The sequence below is a fragment of the Aquarana catesbeiana genome, linkage group LG04, assembly GCF_042186555.1.
Source record: "Aquarana catesbeiana isolate 2022-GZ linkage group LG04, ASM4218655v1, whole genome shotgun sequence".
NCBI classification, from domain to species: Eukaryota; Metazoa; Chordata; class Amphibia; order Anura; family Ranidae; genus Aquarana; species Aquarana catesbeiana.
The window spans coordinates 672909444-672933523 of record NC_133327.1 but is presented as its reverse complement, the minus strand read 5'-3'; positions in this window follow the sequence as shown (position 1 = coordinate 672933523).

Sequence of the window (24080 nt, the reverse complement as noted above, 5' to 3'; positions counted from 1 at the left end):
AAAGTGGTCTTCGCAGCACATTCGCTGCTAGATCACTTTTATCGGCGACGGGAGAGTTGCACACCCCCCCCCCTCCCACCGCATTCCGGTCGTCTCTCCCGCTTTCCGGAGCCGTCGGTAGTGGTGGAGATGATCGCATACTTCACCCTCTGAAACATGAAGTCGAGTGAGGGAATGATGGTGTCAGGGCTGGGCTCAGCCCTTCCTTCTCTGAGCTGGCTGCTCAGCTGTTGGCTATTTGCCAGCTCCTATCTCTCTCCATAGTTACTCAGCTGTTGATGATATCCTGCTCGTCAGTCCTGCCTACTTAAGCCGCCCAGTCCAGAGGAGCTCTGCCTTCACCTTGGTCAACATCACAGAAACTCTCCTGCGATCATGTTCAAGACTTGCTTTGCTGACATCCCTTCTGGCTCCAGAGCCTGCTTGCTGTTCCACTACATTGATCCTGACTTCTGGCTTGGCTGACTATCTGTTCCGTTTACTGAGCTTTGGCTATGTTTTGACTACGCTTGTTTTTTTTACTTTTATTATTAAACAAGTGTGATTTAACTGTACTTCTGTCTCGGCCTGATTTCTTGGTTTCTAAGAGATGGCTCTCGCTCGGCTTCATACCATTGGATGATGGAAGCAACGTCAAATGTCACTTCCGCCCTATGGTCTGAAAGGGGAAATTTTTTTTTATTATTATTTCATTATTATTTATTTTTTTTTTTTTATTGCATTTAAGTGTAAATGTGAGATCTGAGGTCTTTTTGACCCCCAAATCTCACATTAAAGAGGTCCTGTCATGCTTTTTTTTCCTATTACAAGGGATGTTTATATCTAGGGTGTCTGGTTGTCTGAAAAAAAAAATGTAATGTTTGGGGGTTCTAAGTAATTTTTGAGCAAAAATGATTTTAACTTGTAAACAACAAGTGTAAAGATTAGGCCCCGTCCTTAAGTGGTTAATGCACATTTTTGTGCATTTTCCTTCTTTCAGCTCGTTCCACTGTTCTGTGCTAGGGGAGCACTTACTGTACACTCTCGGCACCGATAGCTCATGATAACTGTTAATGATTGCAAGCCAGTGGGTGGGGCTTTGAATCATGTGATCGCTGACAGCCAATCACAATGGTTACATGATTAGAAACACCGCCTACAGTCTTCCAGGACCACTTAAATCGCCAATGGGAGCTGAAACCAAGGGGTTAACCTGAATGTAAAAAAAAATATATAGTGTTTGTGTTATGCAGGCCTTGCATGGGTCAAATTCCGAACACATTTTCTTTCGAAAATCTGAAATTTTGTGTGTTTTTGTGATCCGATGGTGCCGCCATTGATTTAAACATTAGATCAACCAAGCCTTCAATTTCACCTCATGTTCCTACAGAAAATAATTTTCGTGGCCGGGAACTTTCTTTTTTTGGAATTTTTCTTTTCTTTTGCTCATGCACATTTCTTTTTCAATTATATTTCTCACATGATTCTCCCATAATTGATCAGAAAATAATTTTTGTTTTTTTTTTCAAAAAATTTTCAACCTGCTCGATCACTCAAATTTGATGGGCGCAAAAAAATCGTCCCACTAATGGAGCAAATTTCAAACTAAAATTCTTTGAAAAGATTTTTAAAAGTAAATTCTTTTGGAATTCGACCCCTGTATGGCCGGCCTTACTGTTCATTTTTATTGACCCAGAACTTTCCCATAACACACTGCAGTGCATGGATATGTATGGGTCTGATTCATTTTGGTTTGATATGACAAATCGGTGTATGTTGTGGTTGTGTCTTGTTTTAGCTGACCGAATTATACTGCCGGGACCCACTTAGATGTGAATTCAGCAATTCAGCTGTGTTCCGTGTGAAAGGGCCCTAAACCCTTAATTTTTAAGCACTTTCAGCAGCTGATGTAATCACTTACTGAGTATTAGTGGGTTTCGTTCAGAATTTGTTTTTCCATGAAATTCTACAAATTCGTTAATTCGGAAATATTCAAATGAACAAAAACCTATTTAACAAATTTTTCCGAAAACGAAAATTCAAAAATCTGAAAATAAGAATGAGAAGCCGAAAAGTCAAAAGAAGATAAATCCGAAAATAGGAACGAAAATTCGAAAACCAGACCATGCGAAAATCCGAAATAATAACTAACTGATAATAATTAACTATTACTAACTATTAACCTCCCTGGCGGTATGATTATTTCGGATTTTAGGTGCTGAAAGGGGTACAATTATTTTGCATGGAAATTTGGCGTTTTATATTGTAGGCCTGTAATTCTTAACAATAACACACTTAAATCTGTCCAAACAAGAGTCTAGTAGATATCCCGGGTATGATAAAGTTTGAAACACAAAAACATAAATTATAATATAATAAATAAAAATAAATAATTAAAAAAAAAAAAAAATAATAATAAAATAAATTTCCCCACGATTCACTATCGCTCAATTCTGCAAGTGTTCTAATTTACTATTGCTGTTTTCTAGCTGATCTAAAGCCACTTTTGACATAAAGGGACACTTTTTGGTTGCTATGGACAATCTCCAGTTTCCAGGAAGAAAGAACAGTATATATAATATAAAACTGCATGCAGGGCATTGGATAAAGCACTGGGGACAAAAGGGATGTGAAATAATTTCATACAGTACTGTAATCTGTAAGATTACAGTACTGTATGTGTTATGATTTTTGCAATTTTTTGAATTTGCCGCCAGGCTCCGCCCCCGTGCGTCGCGACGCTTGCAGGGAACGGAGCCTGGCACGGAGAGGCTTCGGAGGAGGACGGAGCCCACGGACATTGCGGGGGACATCGCAGGATCCTGGGGACAAGGTAAGTAAAGCCACACCAGGATCCTGCAATGTAATGTGGCTCGGGGTTACCGCTAATGGTCCTGAATTTTAACCCCGAGCCACACTCGGGAAAACCGCCAGGGAGGTTAAATTATAGGTATTGGAATTTTCTTTTAAAATTTTGGCTGTTAGTGAACGTAATGAATTTATCGGAAATAAAGAATGCCGCATCTAAACGAATGGAACGTAACAAATTTAATAATTAATAAAAACTTTTTTATTATTTATTTTTATTATCAATTTGTTATGTTCAATTCGTTTAGATACGGCATTCGTTATTTCGGATCATTCATAAACTCGTATTCGATACGTTCACTAACAGCCAAATTTGAAAGGAAATTCCAATACTTATAATTTATTAGTTAGTTATTATTAGTTATTGTTTAGTTCTTTTGTATTTTCGTTCCTATTTTCGAATTCCCGAATTATCGAAATAAGGAATACCGCATCTAAACCAATGGAACATAACTAATTAAAACTTTTCCAAAGGTATGAATTTATTCAAAATGACGAATTTTGATCATAACAAATGACCCAAAAAAAACAAAACAAAAAAAACAAAAAAACAATGAAACGAAAAGGAATTTTTCGGCAGTGCACATGTCTACTGAATTTTGCAGCTTCTTTATCTTTTAATCCTTCCCTATGTTCCGATATAAGTTGGTGCCATGACCACTGCTCCAGGTTACTTTTTTCAGGGTGACTACTTTCTCCTGCAGCATCCTATGGAACCACCCTTGCATGCAGGGCCTAGAAATGTCTCCCTACACTGTGAGCACGGGACATGTGCAGAACAAAAACATTTGTTTCGATTCGTTATTTAAATAGTTTTGTTTAAATTCATTGAATTTGTTTTTTTTTTTTTTGTTTTTTTTTTTTTTTTGTTTTATTTATTTTCTTTTTTTTTATTATCTTTTTTTTTCTTTTAAAAAACAAAACAAAAAACATCGTCACACAAAATCAAATTATCAAAAAGTCATGTTCTTTGCATTATAATAACAAAATAAAAAAACAGACTCTCAGGTTTCTGGCATCCTGACTATACGATGATCCAAAAAAGCAAAACACCGCTATAACCTAAATCTATATTTAAAAAAAAAAAAGTCAGAAGGAAAGGGAGAGAAAGGGGGGGGGGGGAGAAAAAGAAAAAAGTGGAGGGTAAAGGGAAGATAGGGATATAGAAAGACCCCTATTCCCCCTCCACTAGTGCATGGCCATAAGTCCTTGGAACAGGTAAAGAGGGACCAATTGGTAAACTTTTGTTAAATTTCTCCTCTTTACTTTGCATAGTTGCGGTAATATTTTTTTCATAGCATGTATATCAACTCTCTTAGTAAGCCAAAGCGAAATCGAGGGCGGTGATTCCTTCTTCCATAGGGCCGGAATGCAGGCCTTAGCCGCATTCAGAAGGTATGCCATTGAGTTTTTATATTTACGCTTTGAGAGATCTGAGAGGTGGAGAAGATATCTGGCCCGGAGTCGGATCCCAAATCAAGTTCAGTGAGCTGTTTTGTAATATCTCGCACTTTAGACCAGAACCTCTCCAATTTTGGGCAAGACCAAAAAAATCTGCTGCATGGTGCCCTCCGCCCCCCTTGCAGCGCCAGTAGGTGTTTGTTGCGTCGGGATAGATTTTCTGTAGATGGGACCCTGTACCACCGTGTAAGGTTCTTATAGCTCAGGTCTTGATATTTACTAGCCACTGAAGAGGCGTGAGCAAAGTAAAGGATATGATCCTCCTGCTCATTGGAGAATGTGGTGTCATGTAGACATGCGCACTGACAAAAAATGTGTACGTTTTCGTTTCATTTGTTTTTGTACTTTTTTCGAAAATTTAGAAATTCAAATTTTCAAATTACGAATTTCTGAATTTTCGAATTCCAAATTTCTGAATTTTTGGATTTTCGGAATTCGAAAATCTGAAAAAGAGAAGTTAAAATTCGAAATAACTAACTATTAAATTATAGGTATTGGAGTTTCCTTTCAAATTTGGCTGTTTGTGAACGTAACAAATACAAATTTATCTTTAGTTCCGAAATAACGAATGTCGCATCTAAACAAATGGAATGGAACAAATTAATAATAAATAAAAATAATAAAAAGGTTTTATTATTATTATTATTGTTATTTATTATGATTAGATCGCTGCGTTCCATTCGTTTAGATACGGCATTCGTTATTTCAGATAATTCGGAACTTCGGAAAAATTCGTATTCGTTACGTTCACTAACAGCCAAATTTGAAAGGAAATTCCAATACCTATAATTTAATATATTATTATTAGTTATTATTTCAGATTTTCAGGTTTTTGAATTTTCAGATTTTCATTCTTTGAATTTCCGGAATCTCCAATTTTTGATTTTCTGAATTTCCAATTTTCGAAATTCGGAAATTCGAAATTTCGGAAATTTTGGAATTAACGAATTTGTATAAAAAAAATGTTAAAAAACAAATTTGGAACTAAACGAATTGCACATGTCTAGTGTCCAGAACTCTCTCCCAATTCCGAAGAAATCCGGGGACAAATCCCTCGGGAGGATCTTTTAGCACTTTATAGGCCTCAAATACCTCAGGGAGCCTCAGACATACATTTTCTAACCATGAATTAGGACGATTTGGCCACCCCCTGCAGAGGAGAAAGCTGAGGAAATGGGTAAGTGGCTGAAGCCACCATGGGTCTAATGGTGGATTAAACATCTCCTGCATTTCAGCTCTTGTCTTCAGCCCGGCGTCTACAAGGTAGTCACAGAGACGAAAGTTACCTTGCCCAAAGATTTGTATAAAGCGGCTGTCAGTCTGGCCGGGGGGGGGAATGCTGGATTCCCCAGTACAGGGTAAAGCCCAGTAATCTCCCCTTCTGACTTGAAGAAAAAATTGCTTTGTTGGACTACTCTAACACCGCGTACACACAATCGGACTTCTCTTCGGAAAAAGACTTGACGGCTCAAGGATTCCGCTCAAGTTTGCCCTGCATACACACGGTCACGCAAAAGTTCGCTGAAGTTACAACCGTCAAGAACGCGGTGACGTACAACACTACGACGAGCCGAGAAAATGAAGTTCAATGCTTCCGAGCATGCGTCGAATTGTTTCCGAGCACACGTAGGAATTTTGCGCGTCAGAATTGCCACAGACGTGCCACAGACAATCGCATCTTCGGATAGGAACTTTTTCCGACCGAAAGATTAAGAACATGCTCTCAATCTTTTGCAGGCTGGAATTCGGCCAGCAAAAGTCCGATGGAGCATACACACGGTCGCATTTTCCGACGAAAAGCTCTCTTCGGTCTTTTGCGGGCCGAAATTCCGATCGTGTGTATGCTTTATCAGGGTAGCCCCGATAAGGGGGTGATGCCGTAAGGTTCCGAAAGATCTTGAGCGTAACCGTGGCAAACATTGTAAAGGGATCCCCGTACAGGATTGTTCAATCAATACCCACGCTTTATGTCCCTCATCTCTACACCATGCTAGTACCCTGACAAGGTGAACTGCCTGGTAATATCGAAGAGGGTCCGGGAAGGCCATGCTCCTTTGAGTTTTCTTCCATTGCCAGATATGAGTAAGACAGGCGTGGATGCATTTTCGCCCACACAAATCTGATAAAGGCACTGCGCACCGACTTCAAGAAAGAGGGCGCAACGACTATTGGCCAAGTCTGAAAGAGATAAGGTAACCTCGGCATAATATTCATTTTGAGAATAGTGTTCCGACCCATCCATGTATAGGAACCCTTGTTCCATCTTTCCATGTTGGAGACCAGAGCAGGGGAGCATTGGCGGAAAGTTAGCCGAAAATATTTTATCTGTAGAGGAAGTCAATTTCACCACTAAATATTTTAGGTGGGAGGATGCCCATGGCAAAGAAAACAATCGTAGAGCCTGAACTTGTGTGGGGGTCAAAGTGATGTTAAGCAGTTCAGATTTGTGAGGATGGATTATAAAATTCCACAGTGTACTATACTGATTGAACTTGCATAATAAGTTTTGTTTATTCATTTTCAAATTCGGCTTGAGTTTACCGAATTCAGAAAATTTTAAACAAATTTGAATTTTATTCTATTCGAATTTTGGAAGACCGTTATTTTCTTCCTATTTTATTCTATCCAGTTCATTTATTTTCTATTCTATTTTTCTTTTCTATTTTGATCGAATCTATTCAAATTTATTCTATTTGCAATTAAAATTTTGGAAGACGGTTGAAATCGAAAATTTTAAATTTTCGAATTCCGAATTTCTGAAGTTTTGAATTCCAAATTTCCGGAGTTCGAACTTGCATAATAAGTTTGTTTATTTATTTTCAAATTCGGTTTGAGTTTACCGAATTCAGTCAAGTTTAATTAAATTTGACCGAATTCAGAAAATTTTAATCAAATTTGAATTTATCGAATCTATTCAAATTTATTCTATTTGCAATTAAAATTTTGGAAGACGCTTATATTCTTTTTATTCTTTTATTTTATTTCATTCTGTTCTATTCTATTTTGTGTTTTTCTATTCTATTTTCTTTTTTTTTAATTCTATTATACTAGTTTCTATGCTTTTCTATTCGATTCTTTTCTATTCGATTCAAATTCATATTTATTCTATCCTAAAATCTAAATTCCGGAAGACGGTTATATTTTTTCTATTTTATTCTATACTATTCTATTCTATTCCTTTTCTATTTTCTATTCTACTGTATTTTCCATTCTATTCCCTTATTTTCTATGTTCTATTCTTTTATTTCCTATTCTATTATTTTCTATTCTATTACATTATTTTCTATTCTATTTTTTATTTATTTTGTATTCAGTTAAGTTTTTTACTTTTATATTTTTATTTTATTTTCTATCCTATCCTATTTTTTTTTCTTTTTTCTTTTTCCCTTTTTTCTTTTTCTTTTATTGTTTTCAAATTCGATTTTTAAATTCTGGTCAAATTGTGTTCGCATTTCAAACAAAATTTTTGTTTTTCGTTATTTTGTATTTCGTTTAAAATCATTACTGTTGTAATTCGGAAATTCAGATGCATCCGAATTTTCAAATAACAAAGAATGTGTCTAAATTTCAATTCCGAATAAAACAAACCGCACATGTATAGTGTGCATCATTAGAAACACACACCCCCATACCTAGGGATGACAATCCCCTGCTACTCCTTCCTCCTCCCTTCATCAAGTATACAGAGTGGCCCCAAACTACACTATCCATTGTTAACTCCTGTGAAGACTTGAAGTTCAGGGAAGCGGCACTGAGAGAGCAGGAGTCAGCTGGACTGAAAGCTCTAAAATGCATGTGCTGGGGTGGGAATTTGACCAAATGAGGAATGCTGTTTTCAGTGTGTTAAGCTATAAAACGCTGAAAGGAGTTGTAAAGGCAGAAGATTTTTTATCTTAATACAGTCTATGCATTAGGATAAAAAGCCTTCTGTGTGTAGCAGCCCCACTAACTCTGAGGTCCCTCTCTGTCCAGCGATGTCTTTGAGTGTCTCCACTGTCCCAGATTCTCCTTCCTGATTGGCTGAGACACAGCAGCAGCGCCATTGGCTCCTGCTGCTGTCAATCAAAGTCAGCTAGTCAATCGGGGAAGAGAGGGGCGGGACCAGGTCGGGGGTCAGTGTCTGGTCACAGGGAGCTGTGACTCGGCTCGGGTGCCCCCATAGCAAACTGCTTGCTGTGGGGTCACTGCACAGGAGGGAGGGGCCAGGAGCACAGAAGAGGGACCCAAGAAGAGGAGGATCTGGGCTGCTCTGTGTAAAGCCACTGCAACAGGGCAGGTAAGTATAACATGTTTGTTATTTTTATAGGAAATAATACGAGACTTTACAATCACTTGAAGGCTTAATACTACTTTAATTCAATGCTTAGTCAATCTTAATGGCTGCCAGTTTCATTTTGAAGCCAAACTACAATTGGCACTGGGAAGTAGGGAACAGAATGAGCTGAGCTACCTAGTCACCACTGAGAAGGGGAGCAGAGTAAACTGAGCAATGACTTCAATGCAGAGAATTTTGAGGATGAATTGCTCCACAGTGCTGTCTGCTACAGAGATCAGCGGGGGTTAGTTTTATAGCTGCTGATTAAAGCGGAGTTCCACACAAAAATGAAACTTCCGCTTTTCGGAACCCCCCCCCCCTCCGGTGTCACATTTGGCACCTTTCAGGGGGGAGGGGGGTGTAGATACCTGTCTAAGACAGGTATTTGCACCCACTTCCGGCTTAGACTCCCATGGGAGTCTATGCCTCTTCCTGTCCCCACCGCGCTGTCTCCTGGGAACACACAGCTCCCAGGAGAGAGCGGGGACCACTTGGGACGCGCAGCGCGACTCGCGCATGCGCAGTAGGGAACCGGGAAGTGAAGCTGCAACGCTTCACTTCCTGATGCCCTCACCTAGGATGGCGGCGGCAGCTGCCGAGAACCGAGCGGGTTCTCGGCGTCGCCTGCCGACGTCGCTGGACCCTGGGACAGGTAAGTGGCCATGTATTAAAAGTCAGCAGCTGCAGTATTTGTAGGTGCTGGCTTTTAATATTTTTTTTTTTTTGGCGGTGTGGGTGGACCCCCGCTTTAAAATAAGGCAAAAGGTTTTTTACCTTAATGGATTCTTTATCTAAATCAAGATACTTTAAGTGTATCTAAAATCAAAACGTTTAGTGGGTATAGACTAGGTTTAAACCTTTTTATTTATTTTTTTTATTTTAGTAATACAAACAGAAACAGGAAATCTCTCTGTAGCACCCTCTAGTGTACAGTGTTTGTTAGGAAAATGTACCTGACTCACAGTAGCTTAAGCCCCTTTCACACTGGGGCGGTAGGGGGCGTCGGCGGTGAAACAGCGCTGTTTTACCACGGTATTCGGCCGCTAGCGGTGCGGTTTTAACCCCCCGCTGGCGGTCGAAAAAGGGTTAAAACCACTCGTACAGCGCGGCTATAGCTGCAGTATTGCCGCGGTATAGCCGCGCTGTCCCATTGATTTCAATGGGCAGGAGCGGTTTAGGAGCGGTGAATGCACCGCTCCTTCACCGCTCCAAAGATGCGGCTCGCAGGAGATTTTTTCTTCTCCTGCCAGCGCAGTTAATTTTCCCTCAATAAGCCAAGCCAATGGACTGGTTACTGACTCTGTATGGAGCTTGGAAAATGCGGTTTGCCGGACTGTGCAGGAATAGGGGGACCCAAAAATCCAGTGATCCTCTAGGGGGTTAGAGCTACATTCCCAAAGTGTCCCACTCATACAATTTATCACTGATATTGGTGCCCCCTTCTATTCCAGTGCCAACAGTAGAATTTTGGATTTCCTATCATATTCTGCCCCAGTCGCAATGGTTGTGTCAGTGTCTCTTGCAGGGAAACAGCCCTAGACAGAGGTTCTAACCCTTCCCCATCTACAACCTAAAGCAGAATTCCAAGTATTATCTTTATGGGCATACTTAGACTGGTTCAGCTTGGCATAATGTAAGTATGTATAGTATCTCACAAAAGTGAGTACACCCCTCACATTTTTGTAAATATTATATTATATATTTTCATGTGACAACACTGAAGAAATGACACTTTGCTACAATGTAAAGTAGTGAGTGTACAGCTTGTATAACAGTGTAAATTTGCTGTCCCCTCAAAATAACTCGACACACAGCCATTAATGTCTAAACCGCTGGCAACAAAAGTGACTATACCGCTAAGTGAAAATTTCCAAATTGGGCCCAATTTGTCATTTTCCCTCCCCGGTGTCATGTGACTCGTTAGTGTTACAAGGTCTCAGGTGTGAATGGGGAGCAGGTGTGTTAAATTTGGTGTTATCGCTCTCACTCTCTCATACTGGTCACTGGAAGTTCAACATGGCACCTCGTGGCAAAGAACTCTCTGAGGATCTGAAAAAAAGAATTGTTGCTCTACATAAAGATGGCCTAGACAATAAGAAGGTTGGCAAGACCCTGAAACTGAGCTGCAGCATGGTGGCCAAGACCATACAGCGGTTTAACAGGACAGGTTCCACTCAGAACAGGCCTCGCCATGGTCGACCAAAGAAATTGAATACACGTGCTCAGCGTCATATCCATTATCAGTCAATTATCCTCTGGTTGGAAGACCTAGAGATTTCGATGCCACCACCGCACCTCTCCACTTAGTCCAATCAAATTATGCCTTGTATTCATTAAAAAAAATTATACAAGGCCTTCTGTGAATGGGGGAGGTGCTGAGTGAGCAAACCCATGTGGTCAGTATACAGAGGGAGTCGCTTGGCACAGGACCTGGAAGATCGTGGCTATAACTGCTGTAATAGTGTTGCATACTACAATGATTGACCACTTTCCCAGTGGCTTCTTACGTATGAGATTGGCATATCTACAATGGTCGACCTTGGCACGATGCAAGTATGCAATACAGAGCATACCTGGAGTTCAGCTTCAAGCTTCAAAGTCTATATTTATTTTAATATTGTGGTGAGTAGATTGACATTAAAGTCTTTTTTGCGTTATTATAATATCACACAAAAGATCCAGTGGCTTAATTTCTATTTTCAAATTCTAGGAATGGGATATCCACGCCACTAAAAAATTAAATGTAATTTTCAGGAAGTGTCTTTTAACTTCTGATACTAATAACATAAGCTAGAATCCGTAGCATAAATTCTATCTAGATAAGCTTCCACATACATGAAAATGCTGAACATGCATTACATGGGAAAGTTCATCGGACTTGACTTTTTATGACTGAACTTTTTACGGGACGGTATAACCAGGGCTTTTTTTCAGCAGGAATCCGGCACTTCCAGCAATTCATGTATGTAATGGCAAGGGGTGGTGGGGTGTGCTGGAGGGTCTATTGTCACTGGCTGCGAGGGGGGCGGGATCTATTGTTGCTGGTGGGGGATCTGTTGTTGTGGGGGGGCTTTATTATTGCTTGGAAGATCTATTGTTGCTGGGACGCAGGAGCACTGCCCCCTAATCCATGCACCTGCCCCCTAATCTCCATGCAGGGCACCAGACGCATGGATTTTAATGAGGAGGGAGGGTTTGAAGCACATGATCAGAGCCTGGGGCTCTAATTGGCAGCAAAAAGCGTGGGCTTGGGGTGCAGAGCCCACCCACTTGGGTGACGTTAGCAAATTAATATTAGCTAATGTCTTCTTGCTGCTTCCCCTCCCTGCCAATCAGTAAGCGGGTCCTGAGACCTGATTGGCCAGGAGGAGAAGCGACCATCGGGACTCGGGAGGAGATGCAGGGGGGAAGCAGCGCTGAATCCGCGACCTGGATGGGGTAAGTGCGAGGCTGGCGGGGGAGCAAGCGATCGAGCGAGTGACCGGGGTGTAAATTGCAAATAGAGCCATGTATTCCTAACTGTATACAGCTCTTCTTCCTTTTTTTTTTTTTTTTTTTTTACACCATACGAAACACTAAGTGAACAAAGTACACTTAGGGGAGTTCAAGCTAGGCCTGAGGACCCACACCCTCCATCCTAAGTGAAAGGAAAAACACATACATACAGTAAGTGCAAAGTCACACGCATGAAGAGGAAAAAAATGAATAAAAATAGGGACACATGCATTGGCAAAAGCCTTGCAGCCTGGTGACAAAAATTGCCCCAGTCAAGGCCAAAAGGCCTTTGGGATATTTGGCCATCATCAGTGGAAACCATGGTTTCAATGAAGTAGGGCTTGAGACCCAATGAGACAGAATAACTATATAGGTTAGGGGGAAAAGCTGTGTGGTGGAGCTTAATTTTCTGAAATATCACTTAAATCGTAAACCTGAATCACAAATAAGTCCCTTCCTTTGAGGAACCCCCTTTTACCATGTGTAGCCCCCCTTTTGAACAGGTACACTTCTTAAAAATCCTCTATAATTAATATTCCCTGGAAGGCATATGTCTAAAAGATGGCATAGCCAATGAATATGTAATGCAATATATAAATTAAATTAATTTCTGGCAGAACACCATTTAACCGGGACTATCGGGGTACAAAACCCTTCAACAGTCTGGAGTGTTCAGTGCTTTTATACCATAAAAAAAACACACCATTACTAGACTTCAGTGGGCACTTTACCTGTAGAAATAATTATACTGAATAAAAACATTTTAAAAAATACTACATTTTGTTTTTTTGTTCCCCCCCCCCCCATTTACCAAGGTATGCCAACCCTCATATAAATGCAACCAACCCCAACCCCCTTTTTCCCTTAAAGGAGAACTCTCCATAATCATTGTTTACAATATTATGATATATTCATGGTTTGGACTGTATGGGAAACAACATTTGGGATAGCTATCCTTGGAGGGAAAAGAGGGTGGGGGTTGGTTAGATTTTTATGGAGGGTTGATATAACTTGGAATTTTTATGTATTTTTGTACAATAAAATATCTCTAAATGGGATGTGGGGGCATGGCCAATTTTTGGTGAGTGCACGTAAATTTAGGCAGGCCTAGCCTGTTTGTTTTGACCTGTGTGGGGCTGGGAATGGCTCAGAATAGGCTGGTGACTCACAGATGGCATCACTTCTTGGTTACCTCCCTCTGGCTTCTAGAGGATTCTAGAAAAGAGGAGGGGAAGAGAGGTGGAGCTGTCTGAGGTGTTCCAAGGAGCCCTGACCAATCCCCAACTAGGATTGGCACGGGGCAGGCCTCCAGAGTCAGCCCAACTGGGGAGTTGTAGTCGGTAGAAGCAAAAGGAAAAATATACAGCGCTTATAAAAAAGAAAATATGTACATAAATATAGACAATATTTGATAAAGTCCACCACGTGAACTGACAAAAATGTGGTAAAAACCAAATGGTCTGGTGAATATGGACAATGTCCGTGAGTTAGTAATTGTAGGCCAGTGGACATCAATGAAAGTCAACAGGTGAGGGAATCTTGTGAGGAGACTGCCTCCAATTATCTGAAGGCTTACCAGAAAGTTTGGACTTGAAGGGGCATATACCTCTCAAGTCAAAAAGGCTTGAGTGTCAAAACACCATGGTTGATGTAAAACCAGCGACAATCCTGATAGCCTTGATCTCACTAAACTTGGGTACGATATAGGACACCAATATGTGTTCAAACAGACATCAATGTATGGTACAGTCGATGGGGAGGACACCCAGGGAGGTTAGAATCAGCTCACACGGTAAAACCAAAATGACAAAATTGGTTCCATATATTGTGATAACGTTTCAGATCTTTTAATTAAAATTAGTAAAAAATTGAACACTCACATGTCAATCAAAGATTGATGGCACAATGGTGAAAGCAGCACTTCATCTGACGCGTTTAGTCTAAATAGACTTCATCTGGGGTAAGTCGGGTAGAAGAACTGAAGATGGAGTACTAGGCTGTCGGGGCCTTGGAGGCCGCTCCCCATTCTGGGGGGGGTGGGGTTTGACCTTAGGCCTGGGACTAGGGTGCAACAGTAAGGATCCCTTCAAAAACGCATGAGGGATCTGGATAGGAGGCACGGAGAGAAGTCAGAGAGGACAGCGGAAGCTAGTGCTGCTGGGCAAGTCTTCAGGAGGGAACCACCGGGATGTGTGCAGCCAGGAGGGCTGGTGACTATGCTATCGGAAGTACTGGAGATGCATGCCAGAGTGGATTGAGAAGCAACAGTCAGAGCTGGGTGTGGAGCCAGTGAGGATTGCAATGTCACGGGCAGTGGAGTCGGGCAGCTGCAGCCAGGAGGGCTGGCAGGGCCTGAAGAGGGATTGCTGGGAGCAGTAGTCCACCTTAGGACAGCTAGCACGAATGACTTTCTATTCTATTTATGCGACGCTAAAAGGGACCGGTGGTCCCTGCCTACAAATGGCAATTCCTAAGGCCTGACTGAGCCAGTGTTGGGCCTAACCATGTGCTAGCTGTACCTGGAGAGAGTGAGTGAGTGTTGTGCAGGAGGAGTTTGAAGTGTCTTGAGTGAACATAGTTCTGTCCCAAATTGACTGTTTATAAAATTCTACTGGGCATACCATAAATTCCCATCTCTATCCAAGTTCAAATCCCTCAGTAAAATAACAAAACAAACATACGGACTGTTCATTGACTCAAGGTGATTGGGGTGCCGGGCAGGGTGACAGGTGGACCACAACTTTCAGCAGCCCCTACGGGGGTACCGCTACATACATAATGGTTTTTATTTAAAAAGACACGTGATACCAAAATCTCATTATCATTCACAACAAAGAATGCAATTGAAAGGCCAATGTAGTATTTTATTAAATTAAGATCTTAATTGCTTTTGCTACAGGATAATTGTCTAGTGAAGACTAGAATTGGTGCATTCATTTTATTTGCCTTTGTGACAAAATAACACTTATTATTATTATTTATTATTATTATTATTATTATTGTAATTGCTTTAACAAACTAACATATATAAAAATGTTATTACCAATCCCATTTTACACTTTATAACAGCTGAAATGAATGTTACATTTAATGGTATATTTATCAATGTTTTCACACAAGATTCACTTATTTTTTTTTTACATGAATCCACATCAGTGAATTTTGGCTGAAAGTTGTGGGAATCTACTGTATGTTGAAACATAGATAAGTAGACCTCTTAATGTGTTCTATAAAAATAAATGATTAATACATTTTTTGTTTAGTGTTTCTACTTCTAGAGCCTTCCAATCCTATTTGCAAACCATAACCCGAAGCATGACAGCATGGCACTGTGATCGGCTCATGTTTGGAGAGTCTCTATATTCTGTCTGAAGCTTCATCGCTTTTCCATAAGCTTTCATAAACATGACTCGGAGTTATTGGTCGATACGATGTGACAGGGTTAGGATTCACATTTGGCATGAAAAATGGAAAACCCAGCTTCATTCCAAGTATTCTCAATACAGCCATTTTCCCAAAGATTTCATTTTCATAAAAGTTATTAAATTTTTCCAATCATTAAGGTGGACGTTTTATTAGATTGTGGCACATTTATTGGTATCTGGCCGCATTTTGTATTTAAATTAATTTTCTTATAGGATAATCTAAATATTCTGCCACACACTGCATGTTTGCTAGGTTTGTGTTTTATCTATATGTCTCTGATATCCATTCTAGTTCCTGACATTGTCTGGATAATGTGGATACCTTCGTTCCTATAATTACAATTTTGATTTCAAACAAATAGATTTTCTTTTGCTTTTAATTTAATGTTTAGCTTTCCTCCTTGTCCCACTATATGTTTCAGTTATTTCCTTTCTTTAACTTAATTTTTTCCCTGGTAAAAAAAAAAAAAAAATCCTACATTTTTTTTTTTTTCGTATGTAAAAAAAAGTTAAAATAGTAAAAATAATATTGCTAACAGTAAGCAAACTTAAATGTTAGAGTATTTTTAGGTAAAATAGTTTTTTTGTAATTACAAATTTAATTAGGATGTTTAATTTTATTTGAAAGTATTCCAAAAAAAAAAAAGATTTAAAAGTATTTTAGATGTAGCTCAGTACTTTTTCAGTTTATTCCATTTTAAACTAAGGGATACATTATTAAAATGTATTGTTTGTATAATCTCTTGGGGACGTATGTGTATGTATATATGTATGTGTGAGATATATATAAATTTATACACAGTATCTAACAAAAGTGAGTACACCCCTCACATTTTTGTAAATATTTTATTATATCTTTTCATGTGACAACACTGAAGAAATGACACTTTGCTACAATGTAAAGTAGTGAGTGTACAGCTTGTATAACAGTGTAAATTTGCTGTCCCCTCAAAATAACTCAGCACACAGCCATTAATGTCTAAACTGCTGGCAACAAAAGTGAGTACACCCCTTAATGAAAATGTCCAAATTGAGCCCAGTTAGCCATTTTCTTCGCCGGTGTCATGTGACACGATAGTTTTACAAGGTCTCAGGTGTGAATGGGGTGCAGGTGTGTTAAATTTGGTGTTATCGCTCTCACTCTCTCATACTGGTCACTGGAAGTTCAACATGACACCTCATGGCAAAGAACTCTCTGAGGATCTGAAAAAAATAAATGTTGCTCTACATAAAGATGGCCTAGGCTATAAGAAGATTGCCCAGACCCTGAAACTGAGCTAAAGCACAGTGGGCAAGACCATACAGCGGTTTAACAGGACAGGTTTCACTCAGAACAGGCGTTGTCATGGTCGACCAAAGAAGTTGAGTGCACGTGCTCAGCGTCATATCCAGAGGTTGTCTTGGGGAAATGGACGTATGAATGCTGCCAGCATTGCTGCAGAGGTTGAAGGGGTGGGGGGGTCAGTCTGTCAGTTGTCAGTTCTCGCACACTGCATCAAATTGGTCTGCATGGCTGTCATCCCAGAAGGAAGCCTCTTCTAAAGATGATGCACAAGAAAGCCCACAAAAAGTTTGCTGAAGACAAGCAGACTAAGGACATGGATTACTGGAACCATGTCCTGTGGTCTGATGAGACCAAGATAAACTTATTTGGTTCAGATGGTGTCAAGTATAGGTGGCAGCAACCAGGTGAGGAGTACAAAGACAAGTGTGTCTTGCCTACAGTCAAGCATGGTGGTGGGAGTGTCATGGTCTGGGGCTGCATGAGTGCTGCTGGCACTGGGAAGCTACAGTTCATTGAGGGAACCATGAATGCCAACATGTACTGAGACATACTGAAGTAGAGCATTATCCCCCACCCCCGCCCCCCCTTTCGGAGACTGGGCCGCAGGGCAGTATTCCAACATAACTACCCAAAACACACTTCCAAGACGACCACTTCCTTGCTAAAGAAGCTGAGGGTAAAGGTGATGGACTGGCCAAGCATATCTCCAGACCTAAACCCTATTGAGCATCTGTGGGGCATCCTCAAATGGAAGGTGGAGGAGCGCAAGGTCTCTAACATTAACCAGCTCCGTGATGTCATCATGGAGGAGTGGAAGAGGACTCCAGTGAAACCTGTGAAACTCTGGTGAACACCATCCCCAAGAGGGTTAAGGCAGTGCTGGAAAATAATGGTGGCCACACAAAATATTGACAATTTAGGCACAATATGAACATTTTCACTTAGGGGTGTACTCACTTTTGTTGCCAGCGGTTTAGACATTAATGGCTGTGTTGAGTTATTTTGAAGGGACAACAAATTGATACTGTTATACAAGCTGTACACTCACTACTTTACATTGTAGCAAAGTGTCATTTCTTCAGTGTTGTCACATGTTGTAGGGGTGTACTCATTTTTGTGAGATACTGTATGCATGTGTGTGTGTATATGTGTGTGTGTGTGTGTGTGTGTGTATATGTATGTATATATATATATATATATATATATATATAATATATATTATTTATTTATTTATTTCAGGTACTTGTATAGCGCCGTCAATTTACGCAGCGCTTTACATTATATATATATATATATATATATATATATATATATATATATATATATATATAATGTCAGGTCCATAAATATTGGGACATTGACACGATTCTAATTTTTTTAGCTCTATACACCACCACAATGGATTTGAAATGAAACTAACAAGATGTGCTTTAACTGCAGACTTTCAGATTTAATTTGAGGGTATTTACATCCAAATCAGGTGAACGGTGTAGGAATTACAACAGTTTGTTTATGTGCTTCCCACTTTTTAAGGGACCAAAAGTAATGGGACAGATTAACAATCATCCATCAAACTTTCACTTTTTAATACTTGGTTGCAAATCCTTTGCAGTCAATTACAGCCTGAAATCTGGAATGCATAGACATCACCAGACGCTGGGTTTCATCACTGGTGATGCTCTGCCAGGCCTCTACTGCAACTGTCTTCAGTTCCTGCTTGTTCTTGGGGCATTTTACCTTTAGTTTTATCTTCAGCAAGTGAAATGCATGCTCAATCGGATTCAGGTCAGGTGATTGACTTGGCCATTGCATAACATTCCACTTCTTTCCCTTAAAAAACTCTTTGGTTGCTTTCGCAGTATGCTTCGGGTCATTGTCCATTTACACTGTGAAGCGCCAAACAATGAGTTCTGAAGCATTTTGCTGAATATGAGCAGATAATATTGCCCGAAACACTTCAGAATTCATCCTGCTGCTTTTGTCAGCAGTCACATAATCAATAATTACAAGAGAACCAGTTCCATTGGCAGCCATACATGCCCATGCCATGACACTACCACCACCATGCTTCACTGATGAGGTGGTATGCTTTGGATCATGAGCAGTTCCTTTCCTTCTCCATACTCTTCTCTTCCCATCACTCTGGTACAAGTTGATCTTGGTCTCATCTGTCCATAGGATGTTGTTCCAGAACTGTGAAGGCTTTTTTAGATGTTGTTTGGCAAACTCTAATCTGGCCTTCCTGTTTTTGAGGCTCACCAATGGTTTACATCTTGTGGTGAACTCTCTGTATTCACTCTGGTGAAGTCTTCTCTTGATTGTTGACTTTGACACACATACACCTACCTCCTGGAGAGTGTTCTTGATCTGGCCAACTGTTGTGAAGGGTGTTTTCTTCACCAGGGAAAGAATTCTTCGGTCATCCACCACAGAGTTGTTTTCCGTGGTCTTCAGGGTCTTTTGGTGTTGCTGAGCTCACCGGTGCATTCTTTCTTTTTAAGGATGTTCAAAAAAGTTGATTTGGCCACACCTAATGTTTTTGCTATCTCTCTGATGGGTTTGTTTTGTTTTTTCTGCCTAATGATAGCTTGCTTCACTGATAGTGACAGCTCTTTGGATCTCATATTGAGAGTTGACAGCAACAGATTCCAAATGCAAATAGCACACTTGAAATGAACTCTGGACCTTTTATCTGCTCCTTGTAAATGGGAAAATGAGGGAATAATACACACCTGGCCATGGAACAGTTGAGCAGCCAATTGTCTCATTACTTTTGGTCCCTTAAAAAGTGGGCGGCACATATACAAACTGTTGTAAGTCCTACACCGTTCACCTGATTTGGATGTACATACCCTCAAATTAAAGCTGAAAGTCTGCAGTTAAAGCACATCTTGTTTCAATGCCATTGTGGCGTTGAAACTAGCAAATCTAAACATTCTTTTTAATTACCAAAACACACACAAATTGTCAATTCTGCTTAAATAAGAAATTCAATGAAAAATCCCCAGAAAGGAAAGCTTACCTTGAACAAGTCGTATTCGCATCACCCTGGGAAGCTGTTACCAGTTCTCAACATATTATAATTTTTTTTATTTCTACCCTTATTCCATATATACCTTATTTGAAACGGATGACTTCACTAAAGCTAAGTTACAAGTTTGTGTCAAGTAGATTTTATCCAAATATCAAACAAGTTAAAAATGCTTCACAGAAAAAGTGATTCATAGCAGGTGTTATAATGTCACTTGTGCCCAAAGGATTTTGCAAGAATTTAACCTGCTCTTGGGATTTTACAGTAGGTCAAGTGAAATATTATGAGGATTATTAATACTTCAAAGACACGAACATAAACTATTTTAAAGTGTTAGTGAGAGCTTTCATTTTAGTAAAATACTTAATAAAAAAAAGTTTATTTTTTTTTTTTCATAAACTACTTAGTCTTCTTTGGATTTCCATGGGTTTAGAATGCAGAAGTACTTATATTTTTACATTGTAAATGTCCTGCTCTGCTAATATGGTAGAAGTCCTATCTTTACACACGTACCTTCTTTTTCTTCTTTTTTCTTTTTTCTTTTTCTTTTTTTCTTTTTCTTGAGAACCCCACGATTTAGTCAGGTTTTAAGTTGCAGCAAGTGGCAGTTTATCCAGTACTAAGTAATGAAGAAACTGTGTGCATAAATTAAATTTATGTAATTTTTGTCCCCACAAATAGAGCTTTCTTTTGGTGATATTTGATCACCACTGTTTTTGTTTTTTGTGCTATAAACAAAAAAATGACCGACTATTTAAAAAAAAACAAAACTATTTTTTACTTTCTTCTATAAAACATAACCAATAAAAAATGTAAAGAAAAATCACATTTCTTTATAAATTATGCCAATATGTATTCTGCATAGGCGTGCGCACAGGGTGTGCCAGGTGTGCCTGGGCACACCCTAATCATGCTGTGCTGCACAGATTCCCCCAGCTGTTTGGCTGCAGAGGAAGGGACTGGGGAATCTTTCTTAAAAGTGAGATATCAGGGGTCTGTTTAGACCTCTGATATCAAACCAAAGCCCCCCAATGGAGCTCCTAAAAAATTTATAATAATAATATAATAATATATAAATATATAAATAAAATTGTAAAAAAATAGAAAAATTGTAAAAAAAAAAGTTATGATAAAAAAAATAATATAAATAATAAAATAATTAAAATATTTTTTTTTTATAAAAATATTAAAAAAAAATATTTATATATAATATACATTCATACATACGTGTGTTTGAGCTTTGGGTGTACACCCTAATGCCATGGTCTGCACACGCCTATGGTATTCTGCTACATATTTTTGGTAAAAAAAATCCCAAATAATGTTATTAAGTAGAAATGTAATAGTAATTTTATTGTTTTCATAAAAGCCATGAGTCGAGCAGGCACACCAGACGCCAGGTACTACATATGGGTGTATTGTAAATGTTACATAGTTACATAGTAGGTGAGGTTGAAAAGACACAAGTCCATCAAGTCCAACCTATGTGTGTGATTATATGTCAGTATTACATTGTATATCCCTGTATGTTGTGGTCATTCAGGTGCTTATCTAATAGTTTCTTGAAACTATCGTTGCCCCCCCACTGAGACCACCGCCTGTGAAAGGGAATTCCACATCCTTGCTGCTCTTACAGTAAAGAACCCTCTACGTAGTTTAAGGTTAAACCTCTTTTCTTCTAATTTTAATGAGTGGCCGCGAGTCTTGTTAAACTCTCTTCTGCGAAAAGGTTTTATTCTTATTGTGAGGTCACCAGTACAGTATTTGTAAATTGAAATCATATCCCCTCTCAAGCGTCTCTTCTCCAGAGAGAATAAGTTCAGTGCTCGCAACCTTTCCTCATAACTAAGATCCTCCAGACCCTTTATTAGCTTTGTTGCCCTTTGTACTCGCTCCAATTCCAGTACATCCTTCCTGAGGACTGGTGCTCAGAACTGGACAGCATACTCCAGGTGCGACCGGACCAGAGTCTTGTAGAGCGGGAGAATTATCGCTTTATCTCTGAAGTTGACCCCTTTTTTAATGCATGCCAATATTCTGTTTGCTTTGTTAGCAGCAGCTTGGCATTGCTGAGCCTTTCATCTACTAGGACCCCCAGGTCCTTTTCCATCCTAGATTCCCCCAGAGGTTCTCCCCCCAGTGTATAGATTGCATTCATATTTTTGCCACCCAAATGCATTATTTTACATTTTTCTACATTGAGCCTCATTTGCCATGTAGTTGCCCATCCCATTCATTTGTTCAGATCTTCTTGCAAGGTTTCCACATGCTGCGGAGAAGTTATTGCCCTGCTTAGCTTCGTATCGTCTGCAAATACAGAAATTGGACTGTTTACCCCATCCTCCAGGTCGTTTATGAACTGATTAAATAGGATTGGTCCCAGCACAGAACCCTGTGGGGATACCACTACTCACCCCTGACCATTCCGAGTACTCCCCATTTATCACCACCCTCTGAACTCGCCCTTGTAGCCAGTTTTCAATCCATGTACTCACCCTATGGTCTATGCCAACGGACCTTATTTTGTACAGTAAACGTTTATGGGGAACTGTGTAAAATGCTTTTGCAAAATCCAGATACACCATGTCTACGGGCCTTCCTTTATCTAGATGGAAACTCACCTCCTCATAGAAGGTTAATAGATTGGTTTGGCAAGAACGATTCTTCATGAATCCATGCTGATTACTGCTAATGATACCGCTTTTGTATTTTTTCTTGTATATGGTCCCTTATCATCCCCTCCAAGAGTTTACCTACTATTGATGTTAGGCTAACTGGTCTGTAATTCCCAGGGATGTATTTTCGGCCCTTTTTAAATATTAGTGCTACATTAGCTTTTCTCCAATCAGCTGGTACCATTCCAGTCAGTAAACTGTAAAAATTAGGAACAATGGTCTGGCAATCACTTGACTGAGTTCCCCAAGTACCCTCGGGTGCAAGCCATCTGGTCCCGCTGATTTATTAACGTTAAGTTTCTCAAGTCTAATTTTAATTCTGTCCTCTGTTAACCATGGAGGTGCTTCCTGTGTTGTGTCATGAGGATAAACACTGCAGTTTTGGTTACTGAAGCCCCCTGATTCCCTCGTGAAGACTGAGGAGAAGAATAAATTCAATACCTTTGCCATCTCCCCATCCTTTGTAACCAGATGTCCTTCCTCATTCTTTATGGGGCCAATATGGTCTGTCCTCCCTTTTTTACTGTTTACATACCTAAAGAATTTCTTGGATTTTTTTTGCTCTCCTCCGCTATGTGTCTTTCATGTTCTATCTTAGCCATCCTTATTGCACCCTTACATTTCTTGTTGCATTCTTTATAAAGTCTAAATGCTGATGATGATCCCTCAACCTAGTATTTTTTGAAGGCCTTCTCCTTTGCTTTTATATGAATTTTTACATTGGAGTTAAGCCATCCGTACTTTTGTTCGCTCTTTTAAATTTATTACACAATGGGATGCATTGGCTAATACCCTTATTTAATAAACTCTTAAAGCAAACCCATCTCTCCTCCATGTTCTTTGTTCCTAAGATTTTTTTCCAATTTATGCCTTCTAGCAAGTCTCATAGTTTAGGGAAGTTGGCTTTTTTGAAATTCAGTGTCTTTGTATTCCCTTTATGTTTCCTATTTGTGGGATTTATACTGAAACGAACTGACCTGTGATCGCTGTTACCTAAATTGCCCCGTATTTCCACATCCGAGATCAGGTCTGTATTGTTGGTAATCAGTAGATCCAGTAATGTTTTATTTCTAGTTGGTGCGTCTACCATCTGACCCATAAAATTGTCCTGCAAGACATTAAGGAACTGGCGAGCCTTAGATGAATGCGTGGTTCCCTCCGCCCAGTCTATGTCTGGATAATTAAAATCCCCCATTATGATAACATTTCCCATCCTTGCTGCTAATCCAAATTGTGATAGGAGATCCGTCTGCACTTCCTCCCTCAGGTTAGGGGGCCTATAGCATACTCCCAGTATTATTTTCCCCTTTGCTTCATCCCTTTGGAGCTCTACCCAAAGAGATTCCACCTCCTCCCTAGCTGACTTAGTGATGTCACCTCTCACAATGTGTATGCTGTACTTGACAATTAGATTGTATAATGTATATTTACAGTTCTTGTTTTGATCTGTTGTATATTAAGGCTTATGTGTGCCATTTTTTTAAAAAGTTGTTAAAAATAGAGTATTAAAAAAAAAAAAATCCCAATAAGCATATATTGATTGATT